Raw genomic sequence first — 17,302 nt, forward strand, 5'->3', positions numbered from 1 at the left:
AAAGGTCCCTAAGTCGATTGAGAGGAATAGGATTTGTACTTTTCTGTTCCCACTGGGGGATTTTTAGACAGAGAAAAAATCGCGTATTCATAGGAATACAAATTCTTAATTTTTCTGAATTCAACGCTTGTTACCGGGATATTTATATTGGATATAAGTGCTATATTTTTTATTTGTAATTTTGATCATGTATATGTTTAAAATATTCTTATCATTGATGTCTTAAATATTATTAATTTTTTCATTAGCTATATTAATAATTTGAACAATTAATATTTTCATTTTAACTTTAACAAATAATAAAATCAATAATATCAGAAAAGTGAATTTATTTGCATTTAATTTGCAAACAGCATCAAGTTTTTAATTACTTTTGCTTTTTTTTAATGCAATTCAATGCAAAAGTCAGACCTACTTTTTGTGACGCCATCTGTTGGATTAGTTTGACCGACATTTCTCCTCCGGATCGTAAGAGAACAGAAAAGTTGGGGCGATGCATGGGACTGATTTTATTGAAAGAGAACGAGCAACGGGTATCTGAGGAAAGAGATACAGCCCTTTCATTCGTCGGATGGATGTATTTTGCACGTGTACTATCAACAGCAAGCACGTTTTGCCATTGAGTACATTAAGTACTGTTTATTCCGGATAGTGTGCAATTGCATGACACAAGCTTCTGAAACTTCATTTACTGTTTCGAATTTGAGCATCCTTGATTTGAAGGTGCGTACAATTTATGAACCTACCAGGTCAACGAGAAATAATACACATGAATGTACTTTATGACTTGCTCGTCATATAATTCAACTGTGTGTTTGAACGATTTCTTATAGTGTTCACGCAGAGTGCTCGACCACGTGGGTCGCATGTATAAAGAAAAAAGACATCCACACATTCGACATCCACAGTCTAATCAGTAGTTCACCAACTATAGGATTTTTAAATGACCAGATTTTACCCTGACTTCGCATATCCCAGAGAGGTTAGAAAAACTTTGTTTTCTTAGGTAAGAATTTCAGTGCTTTTATATTCTTAGTTTCGATCATTATAACGTGGACGATTGGCGCGCTTCAAAGATTGAAAGTCAAGACGAAATCCGAATTTTTTCTTTGAAACATTACACAATTATTTATTTCGTTCGTATTCCCTGATGATTGTTCTGTGATTTTCAGCGAAAAATTCAATTAAGCTTGTACATTATTTTTTTTTTGTTTTGAAAGCACGAAGCTTAGTGGGTAAAAAAGAACTCGCTAGCATTTCGTGTCTTTAACCGATTTTATGTAATTTTTTTTAAAGACACGGTTGCTGCAAAACCTGAAATTTTCAAGAGTTTTCACGTCTACCTTTTTATAATATTAAGGGCATGTGACACAGCTAAATAACTATATTACCGATCACAGTTTTTCAGTTCACTGAATGTTTTTTTGAACCTAAGAACTTTTTTTGCAAATAAAATATCGAGCTGAAACTTTGGGAAATGTATTAGAGTACAATAAAGTACGCTAAGGTACTGCATTTTGGTAGGAACTTCACTGAAAATTATTTCATCTTTTTTCTGAACGTCAACATTTTTTGAACGTTCGAACTTTTTTTATCCATAAAATATCGGTCTCAAACTTTGAGAAATGCAAAAGCCGAAAGAAAACTACGTTTAAGTACAAAGCCTAATAATAAAAGATGTAAAAAAATATATTTCAACAATCAATTCCAATGACATCAGCCGGTAACGTTGTACATGAAAATACGAAACCTGGCGGCCACTAGACGACGCTCTAGAGGTATCGTATTTTCGTGTACAACGTTACCGGCTGATTTCGTTGGAATTTATTGTTGAAATATGTTTTTGTACATCTTTTATTATTATACATACATTTCCCAAAGTTTCAGCTCCATATTTTATTTATAAAAAAAGTTCTTAGGTTCAAAAAAACATTCAGTGAACTGAAAAACTGTGGTCGGTAATATAGGTATTTAGCTACTTCACATGCCCTTAAAGTCTATCGATGCGAGTTTAAACATTTTAAAATGTTCAGCGTTTCCAGACTTAGGCGTGGAAAATATTTTATAAAATTAATTATAGTTCCTATCAATTTAAATCAAACAAATTTTTGTGTTAAAGAAGTTTCTCTTTTGATGATACGCTTTCGATGATCGCAACTATTATAAGCTCTTTTATTTCAATAGTGAACTTCTGTATAGTATAAGGGCATATACAATTTAGACGACCGTTCCTGCTGGACCCTGATAATTAAAAAAAATATTTTAAAAATAAAAATTCTAAAGCTGCATTCTTATAGGAAGTTGTATGGCGTATATTTTTTCTTAAAAAAAGTATGTGTTGCCATTTTTGTAATAATCGACGCAAACCTTATTTTTGTAATAAGAAAATTGAACCCTAAATTTGGAAGAGGGTTAGGTTGCAGAGTAGGGGCGTCACCTGTCACCTCTGTTTAAACTGGAAAAAAATTTTGTTTGGCAAAAAACTATTAGAATCTTTAATTTCAACGATAAATGAAGCGATTTGATGAGGCAAAAATTTAAAATTATTGTTACTTCTGTTACTATGATGTCGCAAATATGGGTCTGTCACGATATATCGTTAAGATCATATTTAACGAGGAGTTGGAAATGGTTAGTGATGTGACTAACATTATTTTTTTTTTACTAATCATAGAGGTGCCTTACCGCCCCCAAGAACCGTTGGAAAAGGGTAGGGTATTGACCAAATTATTTTTCTGACCTGTCAAGGAGTGTTTCTGGCCATTTGGATGTTTAAAAGCACCTAAACGGCGAGTTAAATATGATCATTCCGATATCGTGAGATACCTATATTTAAGACATCGTATTAACAAAATTAACAATAATTTAAAACTTCTGCCTGGTCAAATCCCTTCATTTATCGTTCAGTTAAAGATTATAAAGTTTGTTGCCGAAAAAAACTGGTTTTCCAGTCAAAAAACAGGTGACACCCCTATTCTGCAATAAGTTAATAAGTTAATAATAATAAGTTTTGTTATGGAAAAAAGGCTGCGTCTAGTCTCGAATTCCGGGATAAATAGAATTTTTTTCATCTTGGGCTAGTCGTCCCGAATTTCCGGATGAAAAAAAATGCTAGTCATCCCGAAATTCAGGACGACTAGCCTATTTTTTACCATTTGACTAGTCCGGAAAAGGATGCATTTGATGAAATTTATCCTTTCTACTAAACAAAAATTACCAAAAATATTAGTCATACCGAATTTCGGGACAATTAGTCTATTTCCACCATTTAGCCAATCATTCTCAAAAAATGCTAATAGTGCAATTATAGTTGATAAAATATAGTGATTTTCAGTCATCGAGCCTCGCGCTTTTTTTCAGCCTTATCATCATTAAACTTTTATTTCAAGATGATAGAAAACTCTTATTCCTGTTAATCAATTTATACAGTACTAATCATGAAATAATCTTAGTTCCTGTAACTTATGTAATTACTTTGACTAGACAAAGGGGTGCCTCCCCGCCCCATGAAGTGCTGTAAAAAGGGACAGGGTGTGACCTTACATTATTTCTGTGACCAGTCACAGGGGTGCCTTTCCGCCCCCAAGAGGCGTTGGAAAAGGAGCAGGGGTATGCTTTTACATTGTTTCTGTGACCAGTCACAGGAGTGCCTTCCCGCCCCCACGGGGCGTTGGAAACGGGACAGGGGTATGCTCTTACATTATTTCTGTGACCAGTCACAGCAGTGCCTTCCCGCCCCCACGGGGCGTTGGAAACGGGACGGGGGTGTGCTCTTATATTATTTCTGTGACCAGTCACAGGAGTGCCTTCCCGCTCCCTACGGGGCGTTGGAAAAGGGACAGGGGTGTGATATTACATTATTTCTGTGACCAGTCACAGGGGTGCCTCGCAAGCCCTGTTACTTAAATTGTTTCTGGTAGCAAGTCCTATTTAAAAAAATTCAAAACTTTTTACCAAGATATTCCTTATTTTTATTAAAAAACTAAGACTTTTGGTGAATTTCTATTAGTAACTGAAATAAATAAAGAACAATATATAATTTGCATAGATTTATCAAGCTTCAAATGATAAAAGTAAGATCCAAGCGCGCGGAAATCATAGGGATGTTTCAAACGAACTTGAGACTACGGTGACACAGAGCAAATATATAAATTGATTTGGATGAGTTAAACTTAAGGCTTAAATGACTACATTTTCTAAAATATAACCTAACTTTTAGTTTTATTTGTTTCTGAATTTTTTTTAGGGACAACTAGCTGTTTTGATAATCTCTGGCTAACTCAAAAGGAGTAAAATTTTAAAAATACATAATTTTCGGGACGACTAGCCAAATGGTGAGAATAGGCTAGTCGTCCCGAAAATACAAAATGGCTAGTTCTCACAGTAATGTATTGTATTAGATACATATTCTTCACCCTATAATAATAATGACAAGAAAAAATTGCGTGTACGTTGTCAAGTGAATGAATAAAACTAAAGTTTTTACAAATAACTAAGCTATTTATAGAAAACGATTCTTTAAGCATTTAAATTTATTGGTGAATTACTTTTATCATAATATCAATTACTTCATTAATCACATTGCTATTTTATAAATGGTAACATTCGACCCACACGATTCCATAATATTGAAAAGTACAAAAAAAAGGTCCGATTCCCGCTTTTTGAATTTTGTAGATATTTACAGTTTTGACGAATATGTCTTCAACAAACAGTTTTTATTTCTTTGACTTGACATGGTTCACTCTATAAAGTTACCAAGGACTCTCTCCATTGAATTATTTCATGGTTATGAACATAGTTGTGTTTTACTGAATAGGCCCTTCGTCGAAGGGCGAAACGTTCATTAATAGATTTTTTAGACCAGTAAACCGACAACATTTAAGATATATTATTTACAGTTTATACAATAAACAAAAAATAAATTATACTTTTTCGGAGAAAAGTATTTAAAATTCGAATTAATTTCCATAACTAATGCAGAATCATTTTTATAATCTTTAATTCTGTTGATAATAAGAAAATAAATTAAAAATTTTTTAAATAATTTTTTTGTGCAGTACTTCTGACACATCAACCATTTTTTCCCTATATGGCGTTCACATTCAAGGTTGCAAAATATATTTTGGCGGAAATGATCAATGCATTATTTCATAGTTCAAAAAAGTAAACACTACTTGCCGGCCACTCACATGTACGCAATTCAGTGCGAATTAGGGGCCAAATTAATTTTTCACTTATGACGCAATGGTGTATTAAAAACCAGATGCAACAACAATATTCTATTAAACACATTTCATCGTGAATTCGCCAGTTACAGTGTCACGAAGAACTGGGCAAAGGAGCGTTTCTGTACAAAGCAGCGGAGGAGGCTGCCTCGATAAGAGGATGCACGGTATCTACCACAGAAATGTGGAGGATCAGTCAATGTCGTGTGAGCTAACGTTTGCTTTTCTTAAATCGCCCGGATAGCTGCAGGGTGTACCTGCAGCTCACATACTATCTAGTTGTCCAAATCATGCGGGAACGACCTGCATCCAAAGGCACAATGCGGCACTAAGAGTGCATTATTACCATCTCTGCCACTCTTGCGGCATTAACCTTAATATCCCTCCTCTAAATGCTCTTAGGGAAATCGACTCAATTGTCGAGAACGGGAAGTGCCGCATATACTGGAACTTTATATTCTCGACAACTGTTTCTGTTGCACACTCGAGGCCAGACATGGTTCTTCTTGACTTCGAGAAGCGAACCATGTTCGTTATCGAATTTTCGGCAACAGCTGACAAAAACATAGCCAAGGAGAATGAAAAGAAAGACAGGCATAGTTACCTTATAAGGGAGTTGCAACGATTGCACCCGGAATATTCTGTTAAACTAATCGTTCTTATCGTCAGCGCTCTTGGAGGTGCCAAGCTTTCACTCGTTAATAGCCTGAATTTTTAGCCCTATTTTTATTTTCCTAATTATTTAAACGAATATTTGAAGTCACGTGAGGTCTCCGTCTGAGTGTGTGATGATAGCCTTGTCGCTTGAGAAAAACCGGGTGCGAGCAGCAGTGATTCGCGACAGATCGTAGTCCGATCTTTTCGGATTAGTAAAGTGATTAACTGAATAAAGACATGAATTATTACATCTTACAAAAATGTCTATATAAACGAGTGAGTGAGTGATCTGTGTGGTTCTAAAAAAGGGTCTTAGTCTGCCAAGTATTCTATACTTAAAATAAAACTTAAACTTATTATTTCTAACGATTCTTTTCTGTCTATTCCTGATCTGGCAAAATTAATATTTATAAACATAATCATTACACAAAATGGCCCCTCGAGCCGGATAGAAGATCGTGAAAAAACATTCAAAAGTGTAAAATTAATACAGAAAAGACCAAAGTGAGAAATTTTATTAAGTGAAAGCACAGGAACTAGGTGGAAAATATGACGGCTTGCTGTCATTCTTCACTGGATCGGTCTTTCATTATTATTCACCTGAAGGAAGAAATAACAGGTTTGCCAGCTGATATTTACATGTTTTTCAACATACTTAATTTTAGACTTCATCGATTTCTAACCTTCTCCAGTGGTAAGACGACAACTTTAATTTACCCATAATGAGAGAGGCTCGTTCTGGCAAACAAAATAATAATTCAGACTGTAGTATTTCAGAGATGATTTATTGACATTTTATTCATAATTATGCCCTCGCACACTCAAATTTGCTCGCATTGTCAGAGTACTATGATTCCTTGCCTGTTAAACTTCCAAAAATCACTTTACCGAAGTTCTCAGGAGACTACAAGTATTGGGAGAATTTCCGCGATTTATTTAATGCTTTGATAATTCAAAACGATTCCTTGTCAAATGTAATAAGACTACACTATTTGAAATTGTCCTTAAAGGGCGAAGCTGAAGGTTTTCGAAGACATGTTTCGATAACTGATGCTAACTTTATCTCCACTTGGGAGTCGCTAAAGACCAGATTTGACAACAAAGAGCTTTAATCTCAACTCATTTAGAAGCCTTTATAAATATTCCCAATGTGTCGAACACAGAGACTCGCATACGTATTTTGGAGGCTATTAAAGCTTCAAAACCCGTTGTGAGTTCTCAAAAAAAGAGTAGGACTTCAAAACAATCGGGAGTTAGGAGCCACAATGCAACTTCTAGCTCAAAGTGTCTCCTTTTTAAGGATAATCACTCTTTATTTCAATGCAACCAATTCAAAGCTCTGTCTGTGGACAGGCGTAGGGAAGTTGCTACAAATAATCATTGTTATTATAATTGTCTCACGCCTGGACATCGACCACATAATTGTGTTTGTAAATTCAAATGTTACAAGTGCGGTAGGAGACATAATTCTCTGTTGCATTCAGATGATTATAATTCAAATCCCACCTTACCACGAACTAACTCTGCATCGGTTAATTCTCAATTGGCAGTTTCAGGTTCTCTCGCGTCACAATCAAATGATCCCGGCCATTCCACCCTGGGGGTGGGGGTGAATCATTTTTCGTTTAAAGAAGCAGACGATAAAGTTTCGTTTCATTTTCTGAATAATCATCAAAATTTATCGCGCTCAACCTTACTCGCTACGGCTGTTATTTCCTTCCAAGCTGAAAATGGAAGAAGTCACAGATTTAGAGTTTTGCTGGACCAAGGATCTGAATGTTGTTTTATTACCGAGAGAGCAATGAAAATATTAAGCCCACGCTACAAAAAGGTTAAAGAAGTAATATATGAGCTTAGAGGAGTTAATATCGACAGATGACGAAATGTTTTGTGATAAGCATTTCGCCACGAATTACCAACTAACAAAAGACGGACGTTACATGATACGCTCACCTTTCAAAAACGGTCCTCCCATAAAAATAGGTGCATCCCTGGAGAGAGCTAAGATCGCTTTGAATAAAGTAATTCGTCGTTTATCGGAGAAATCGGTATTATTGTTACAATACTCCAGTTTCTTATCAGAATATGAAAGCCTTGGACACATGGAACTTCTTCAAGAAAAGGAATTGGTTAGTTTTCCACAAACTGTGTATTTGCCTCATCACCCTATATTAAGAAAAAGTAGTTCCACTACTAAGTTGAGGGTTGTTTTCAACGCTTCCAGTTTAACTTCCAATAATTCTTCCTTGAATTCTCATCTTCACATCTGTCCCAAGATTCTCAATGATTTGGTTTCAATCATTATGCATTGGAGATCACATCGCTTTTTTTATATGGCTGATATTGAAAAAAATGTTTAGACAAATTCTAGTTGACCCTTGGGATTGCGACTATCAAAGAATTGTCTGGATTTCTCCTGATAAAAGGCTCGTCGCTTATAGACTTTTAACCGTTACTTACTGTACTGCCTGTGCTCCTTATTTGGCTAACAAAGTGGTTAAACAGCTTATGATGAAGGAAATAGATTTCCTTTAGCCCAAATTATATTTGAAAATAATATTTACGTCGATGATGTTTTGTTTGGTTCAGATAGTTAGATTGAGGCTAAACAGGCGCTAGCTCAAGTAACGCTGTTATTAGAAGCTGGCGGTTTCCATTTGCGAAAATGGGCCGCAAATGAACCCGAACTATTGGCAGATTGTCCCTCGGGAGAACACGAACGTGCTATCGAATTTTCTTCAGCAGAGGATGCTCAGCTGAAGGTTCTAGGTTTATTTTTGGATCCCAAGTCCGATTCATTTCTTTTTAAAATAACTTCTTCTTCAGTCAAAAATCCAACAAAACGGATTGTTCTTTCCTTCATAGCTAAGTTGTATGATCCTATGGGTTGGATAACTCCAGTCATAATAGTAGCAAAAATTTTAATGCAAGAACTTTGGCTGCGTAAACTCGACTGGGACGATAGACTACCGGATGATCTTAAGTTCAATGGTTAAATTATCATGGTTCTCTGGAAAAATTAGAAGCACTTAAAGTCCCCAGATGGACCGAACAACTGAAGACAAACTCTGAATTCGAGCTTCATGGCTTTTCTGACGCTTCGTCAAAAGGTTATTCAGCTTCCGTTTACATTAGAATTCTTCGTGAAGATTTAAAACAGGCTCATGTTTGCCTACTAATAGCTAAACCTAAAGTAGCTCCTGTTAAATATGTATCAATTCCACGTTTGGAGATGTATCGAGCTGCGTTGCTAACTAAGACACTTTAGTTTGTCATGGAAACTATGTCACTGGATAAAATACCTGTTTACTGTCACACTGATTCCGAAACAGTTTTGGCGTGGCTAGGAAAACATCCTTCCAATTGGCCTGTGTTTGTTGCCAATAGCGTTTCCTTAATTCATGAGCTGGTACTTTGCGCGAAATGGCGATACATTTCTACTAAAGATAATCAAGTCGACTGCGCTGCACGGGGACTCACGCCCGAAAAATTGATAAGGAATTCCTAATGGTGGCAAGGTCCACCTCGGCTAACTTTCCATTCCTCAAATGGACTGAATATCGCCACAATATTTTAAGGTTAGGTGGAAGACTACGGCATGCTCCTATGATTTTTGATGAGAAGCATCCTATCATTTTGCCGCGTCACCACATAAGTGAGCTTATCGCCCTGCATGTTCACCTTCGATCTTTACACGGTGGTCAGCAATTAGGTTTACATACGCTCAGACAGCGTTACTGGATATTAGGAGCTCGTTCTTTGGTTAAACGACTGATCAAAGGTTGCCTGGAGTGCACACGTGAGAGAGCGGCTTTGTCTCAACAACTTCTGAATTTAGAGTAACCCCAAATCGTCCATTCACACATTCTGGTGTGGACTATGTAGGTCCATTTAATTTTCGCTTTGCTTCCGGTCATGGAAGAAAGAGTTACAAAACTTACGTTGCGCTTTTCGTCTATTGTTGTACGCGAGCTGTCCATTTAGAACTCGTTTCTGATTATTCATCTGCCGCTTTTCTCACCGCCTTTCAGCGATTTTCTTCAAGGCGAGGAAGACTTGCACACTTGTACAGTGATAATGGTACGACATTTCACGGTGCTGACCGGGAATTAAAAAATTGTTTTTTGAATCTTAGACTGGATGCTAATTTGCATAATGAGTTCGCAATTCAAGGTACTTCTTGACATTTCATACCTCATTCCGCTCCTCATTTTCGGGGTTTATGGGAGGCTGGAGTTAAGAGTTTTAAACACCATCTGAAAAGAATTGTAGGTGCACATACTCTTACATACGAAGAGTTTTATACCCTTCTTACTCGTATAGAAGCTTGCCTCAATTCCCGTCCTATTGCCCCTCTTTCAAATGATCCTGAAGACTTTTCCTATCTTACACCTGTACATTCTCTGATTGGAGCCCCTTTGACCAGCATTCCAGAGCCCTCATTGGAATTTACTTAGGAAAATCGATTAAATCGATGGCAGTTAGTACACAAAATTGCAGATATTTGCTGTAGAAGATGGACTGTTGATTATTTACAGTCTTTACAAAAACTCTACAAATGGTTCAACAAAGCACTAAATTTTGTGATCGGTGATATTGTTCTTTTGAAACATGATTCGTTACCGCATTCTAGATGGTTGTTAGGTCGCATAGTTGAATGCTACAAGGTAAAGGACGATTTAGTAAGTTCTGTCGCGTAAAAACTGCCAGTTTGGAATACGAACGTCCGATTACTCAGATTTGTCTGTTAACAGTAAGAGCGAAAGAAATGAGCGAAATCTGAACAACTATTATTAATTAGATTTATAAGAAATTATTCTGTAAACTTAGTGGATTATGGCGGAAGGCTACGACTATTCAATTTTTGTTACATTTATACTGTTTCTTTACGGCGGGCGGCATTTGCGTTGTTGACAAATACTCGATTAAGCCCTTATTGTTTTTTCTTTTCGCCGTGCAGTTATCACTCACGAGGCGGGCGGTATATTTAAAGTTGTGATGTTTCGTCTTTATGAGATTTTTTGCGATTGAAAATTATTCCATTTATCGACATCGCCTATTTCAAAGTTATTTTTATTTTTCTCATTATTTAAAGGAATATTTGAAGTTACGTGATTTCTCAGTTTGAGTGTGTGATGATAGCCTTGTCGCTTGAGAAAAACCGTGTGCGAGCAGCAGTGATTTGCGACAGATCGTTGTCCGATCTTTTCGGATCAGTAAAGTGATTAACAGAATAAAAACATTAATTATTACATCTTAAAAAATGTCTATATAAACGAGTGAGTGAGTGATCTGTGTGGTTCTAAAAATGGTCTTAGTCTGCCAAGTATTCTATACTTAAAATAAAACTTGAACTTAATATTATTTCTAACGATTCTTCTCTGTCTATTCCTGATCTGGTAAAATTAATATTTATAAACATAAAAATTAAACACCTTGGATGACTCTGTGCTCTTAGGGTGAACGAAACTTTTGCTGGATTGTCGTATTGATTCCGTTACAGGCATTTTGGGCATATCAAAAATCGCATAAAATGGCAATATTTGGAGGATCATTGTGAGCCTCGGATATACTTGTGTAACATGATATTTTCAAGATATATTTTTTAATCCATTGAGAAAAGATTTTAATCAAAAAAATGAAAAAACGTCTGATTTAATTCAGAAAAGAGTAAGAAAAGCTTATGAAAAATGACACATTTATGTCAAACACCGGCTGAAGGGACTGCAGGTGGGCAGCCGCAAAGAATTTTGCCCCCTCCCCTTGTAGAGAAGTCCTAACAACAGCTGCAGGTTTGCCCCAGAGAGCAATTATAGACTTATCAGATTACTATTACTCTGCCATTCAACTCATTGTCAGCGACCGCAGCAAATATGGTGCACAATAGGACGTATCGAAAAAACAAAAAGTTATTTGTATAGCGATAATTTCGTTAAATATTTTTCATTCTCCCTAATTGACTTTGAAGTTTCAAAAAATCGAAAAAAGTCGACTTTTTCGCAATTTCTTAGAGTCACGGGAAATTTCTGGACTATCTGACCATATATTGTGTGATATAAATGAATGGAAATGTATTTTCAATATGATGCAACAATAATATATAATGAATTTTGACAGTAAAATAATTTTTATTGAATTACAAGAAAGTATTAAAAGTGATCTATTGCTCTTTATTTGACAATTAAATTAATTTTCGCCATATCAATTACACAGCCACATCAAAAAAAAAATCTTTTTCCGGGTTTAGAGGTCAGGCTATGTTTAATATATGTTTTTGGGATCGCTGAATCCGATTCCGAGGTCCAAAAACCCCAGCACGTCAGGATTCTGGCATAACTAAAAAAAACCTCATCAATTTTTTGTCGAGTCCGGGGTTCAGACCATGTTTATTTTATGTTTTTAGGCTTGCTAAATCCGAATCCGAGGTCCAAAAAATCTAAGAAACTCAGGGTGTTGACTAACATATAATAAACATGGTTTGACCCCCGGACTTAAAGACAAATTTTCATTAAGTTTTTTGAGGTAATGTCAGAACCCTGAAGTGTTAGGGTTTTTTGGATTTCGGATTCAGTCGACCCAAAAACATATAATAAACATGGTCTGAGCCCCGGACTCGAAAAAATATTTTTTTGGTTTGGCTGTGTTGTCAGAAAAAATACTTCGCAGCAAGTGTGTTTTATACTTACATAAAAAAATTATTTTAATTGATCAATTAATTTTAATGTAATAATTAATGATTAATTATTGATTATTAATTATTAATTAATTTTCTATTATGCAGGTACATATCCACTTCATTCGAACTCTTTTTTCTGATAATTTATATGCCGAAAACTAAGTTTATTGTGAAATAAAGAGCAATATATCACTTTTAAATATTATCTTGTAATTTAAAGTCAATAAAAATTAGTTTAATGTCAAGATTAATTATATATTATTGTTGCAACATATTGCAAATACATTCTCATTAATGTATATCACACATTATATGGTCAAATAGTCGAAAAGGTCATAGAAGAATAAGCATGGTCTAGGTGCCCCGCTCGGATGTGATCCATATTGCGGGGACAAGTGCCTTTTGAAAACAGCTTTGCCGATCATGATGGTTAAAATATATGTTATAGAGGGTACTAAGGGGGTTCCGAAAAAAATCAAGAACGAATTCTGTTTATAAAAAGGAGATAAATAAAAAAAAAATTTTATTAAAGGAAGTACTTATAGAACACCAACCATTTTTCTCTATATCATGTTCACATTCAAGGCTGCAAGATATATTTTGCGGAAATGTTCACAGTATTACTTCATAGTTAAAAAAAAAAACTACTTGTTGGCCCCTCAAATGAATGCAATTCCATTAGAATGAGGGGCCAACTTAATTTTTAGCTTATGGGGCAATAAGTTATACGCAAGTATGTAATAAAAACAAGATGTACATTTAATCGTGAATTCCCCAGTCACAGTGTCAATTGATTATCATATTATTTATCATACGCGAGGTATTTATCAAAAGTCGTTAGTATCTCATATTTGGGTACTTTCCTCGAACGATAATAAACTGCCAGCTAAATGAAATTTTAGAGAAAAAAACGGGTTTTAACCAATGAAATTGGTTAAAAAATTAATTTAACCAATATTGATCAATATTCCACTAGAGTTCAGTGCTCGCCATTTCAAGCAGGTGCTGACTGCCACGACAAGTGTATGACTGCCACCAATTTTTTCTGCCATTTTTTTCTTCATTTTCTAGGAAGCGAGCGAAGGGTTACGGTCACGGTAAATTACGTCTCGGTGTCGTTCACACAGGGGGGGGGGGGGGGGGGTCTGAGCTTTCGTACTCGAATTTACAATACATTTCAATTTAATTTTTGATTTAGAAAGTGAATTAAATTTACCTGTAAATTAAACCTTAAATTAAAGTTTTAAGAGGGAGGGAAAATTTGGAATTAAACTTTATAAAAAATAAAATAAAAACGACGGCCGCCAAAGTTCCTTTATTCATTTTCATCGTTTTCCTTTATTTCGTACAAATTTTAATTAAAGATAAAAACTTATTATCTAAGTTTCTGGAAATAATTTTTTGTTGGTTTTATTAAAAAGTTTTTAATACTTGTAAATGAAGAGCGGATTGGAGCTACTGTGACGTTAGCGCAATTGTTTAATAGAAGCTTTCAAAATGCAAAGCTTTCATACAAACTTTTTAAATATAGGGTTTTTAGAGTGTAAGCAATTCCACTAGAGGAGTTGAAATTGGAAACTAAATAGAATATTTCAAATTAAATCTTTCTAAAATTAGCCAAATCTAAACTTCTATTAAATTAAAAAATGACGATTTAACATAAAAATTGATTAGACCAAATTTTCTAAAATAAAAAAATAAATTCACCTTTATTTTCACAGTTCAAAATAAAAAATATTTACGTTTTTAAACTTGAAAATCAATGGTGAATTTCTGAACTTTAAATTAAAACACACATTTTATTTTGATAATTCAGCTGACGGATTGAATAAGGGCACGTAAGAATCTTAATCGTGACCTTGAAGCTGACCTTGGCGTTGACCTTCAAGGTTATTTCAAGTTCAACTTTTATTTTTCAAATGGAACCCCTATTTTTGACACCGCCAATCGAAAGAACGAAAAATCTTACGTTTAGATATGCATCAAGGTCATGTTACCCGATGACCTTCGGGGTGATTCCAGGGTCCTGCAAACTCAAACAAAGTCTAGACGGCTGATCAGCGAAAATATGTCTTTAAAAAATGATTAAACATTGTATCTAGATCCGGTCTAAGAAGGCGAGATCCATCGTAGGTCTCATCAGTCCTTAAAAAAAATCCTATGTGCATCCGGCCCGTTAAGGGCAACTCTATTGAGTGTCTCGTCAATCCATAAAAAAGGTCGTATATGGATTCGGCCAGCAAAGCCGAGATTGTCTCATCAGACCACAAACAAAATTTCGTATGTGGATCCGGTCAGCTAATGCGAAATGGTGGGATCGGCGTTGTCAAAAATAGGGGTTTCCATTAAAAAAAAAGGTTCACCTTGAAATAACCTTTTCTGTGAAATATTTCTCTCGAAAACGGTTATTTTCCCTAAATAGCCGTCTAGACCTTGTTTGAGTTTACACGACCCAGAAATGACCTTGAAATAACCTTGATCTTGATGTCAAGGTCAACTTCAAGGCCACCATTAAGATACTCGTCCAAAACCCAGAAAGTTTTGCCTGAAACATTTCTCTCGAAAACGCATATTTTCGCTGATCAGCCGTCTAAACCTTGTTTGAGTTTATACGACCCTGGAATGACCTCGAAGATTTTCGGGGCACATGAGCTTGATGCATATCTGAACGTGAAATTTTGCGTTCATTCGATTAGCGGTGTCAAAAATAGGGGTTTCCGTTTAAAAAATAAAAGTTGACCCTTATATAACCTTGAAGGCCAACCCCAAGGTCAGATTAAAGGCCACCATTCAGATCTTCGTGCAAAACCCTGAAACTTTTGCATAAAAAGCATAACAAAATAATGGAAACTCCAAAATTACATTTTGCGGCTGAACTGTGCAAAATAGGTGAAAAGATAGATTGACAAAAATTGTGCATTTTAAAAAGATCTACAAATTTGTTTCAAATCACTTTTTGATAGCATGCGTATTTTGTGTTTTAATCATGAAAAACGAAATTAAGAATAAAAATTCAGCCCGCTGCGTTGGCAAATTTTCATCAAACTTATGTTTTTTAATTTTCTTATTCGTCTTGATTGTGGGTTTTCAACAAATTTACTTTTTTTTAAATGTTCTTAATGCTATTTTTCACGATTCGAACAGAAAACAGAACTACCAAAACATTATTTATGATAAATTAATTAATTTTTACATTCCCATCAAGAGAAGGTATTAGATTTGTGTAAAATTTGACACCCCCCCCCCCCCCCCCCCCCCCCCGTTTTGGTCGAATATCCACGATTAGAGATCCCTGAATCCGAAAAACAGGTACAGCCCACAAATCTTCAACGATTTCGACAAAGAAAGAAATCCGAAAAAAAGCTAATAAGATTTCTAAGAGAGTTGTCCAGCCTGATTTTTTAATTAGGTTTTCAATTTTTTTATAAATAGACAAATATGACGAAAAAATTGCCTTTTTTCTATTTGATGTTGCCGGTGCTCGTCAATAACAGGAAAATGGTTGAAATCGCTCAAGTTCCATAAAATAGCATTAGTTAAATATATTTCAATATTTGACAATACACACAAAAACATGTTATTAACAAGTCATTTTTAGAAAATATTTTTTCTACGATTTTCCATAAATACACGTTTTTTTTCAAATTTTGGTGCAAGAAATTTGAATCGACACAATGTTATATAAAAAAAAATTTCTCTTCTGATTAGAATTGTTTATATTATAAACAAGTTTAATGTACAAATGCAGTAATCAGGCATTTTTCGACAGAAATATTCGTTGTTTTTTATGTCAATTTTTTTCAATTGGGAAATTGATGATAATTTTAGCAAAATTCATAATTTTTTGTTTATCTTATGATTTTTTAAACAAATACATTATTCGGGTGTTTATCGACAGAAAAATTTGGTTTTTTCAATCCAGTCTTTTCAGTTGGGAACTTCATGACGTTTTCAGCAAATTCATAATTTCTTGATCAATCTTATGATTTTTTTAAAACAAATTTCATAAACAAATGCATTATTGGGGCATCTGGCGACGGGAAAATTCTTTTTTGTTTCGATATCTGACTTAATTGGGATCTTCATAATAAATTAAGCAACATTCATGATGATAATTTAATAAACAAATGGATTATTCGGGCATCTGTGGACGGAAAAATTCGGTTTTTTCTATTTCAGTCTTTTTAATTGGAAGATCATGATGATTTCAGCAAAATTCTGTAGACAAATCCCTGATTAATGCATTTATTCATCAAATTTGTTTAAAAAAGAATAAAATTTATCAACTTATTATAAAAAGACTGTCATTGAAAAAACCGAATTTTTCTGCCGACAAATGACCGAATAATGCGTTTGTTTATTAAATTTGTCCATAAGATCATAAAATTCATAAACAAATTATGAATTTGGTTGTTTAATATATAATATTGAAACATCTTTAGCTAATATTAGTTTATGAAACTTAGGCGATTTCAACATTTTTCCTGTTCTTGACGAGCACTGTGAACGTCAAATAGGTGAAATGGCCATTTTTTCTTATATTTGTTTATTTATAAAAAATTGAAAACCTAATTGAAAAATCAGACTCGACAACTCTCTTAGAAATCTTAATATCTTTTTTTTTACATTTTTTTGTTCAAATCGCTCGATATTTGTGGGCTTTACGTTATTTTGAACCAAAACATTCATTTTTGGCTTTGAAGATTTATGTCCAACTTTCTTCAAACAACGTACTGTGTAC

The 17,302-nt window shown here is 34.7% G+C and overlaps 1 protein-coding gene across 8 annotated transcripts in view; it reads left to right on the forward strand.

Annotated features, from left to right (window-relative positions):
- The first annotated feature begins 492 nt into the window (after positions 1 to 492).
- LOC117174336 (prolyl 3-hydroxylase OGFOD1) overlaps positions 493 to 17,302 on the forward strand; it is a 154,411-nt gene continuing 137,601 nt past the window's right edge. For 3 of the 8 annotated variants that reach the window (XM_033363366.1, XM_033363364.1, XM_033363365.1), the window contains exons 1-2: positions 501 to 723; positions 834 to 982. The gene's annotated coding sequence lies outside the window, so the exon portion shown is untranslated. Of the gene's footprint in view, positions 724 to 833; positions 1,007 to 17,302 lie in introns of all 8 variants that reach the window. The other 5 variants (XR_004467295.1, XR_004467294.1, XM_033363362.1 and 2 more) reach the window with 3 other exon arrangements.

Source organism: Belonocnema kinseyi, chromosome 6, assembly GCF_010883055.1.
Source record: "Belonocnema kinseyi isolate 2016_QV_RU_SX_M_011 chromosome 6, B_treatae_v1, whole genome shotgun sequence".
Taxonomy (NCBI): Eukaryota; Metazoa; Arthropoda; class Insecta; order Hymenoptera; family Cynipidae; genus Belonocnema; species Belonocnema kinseyi.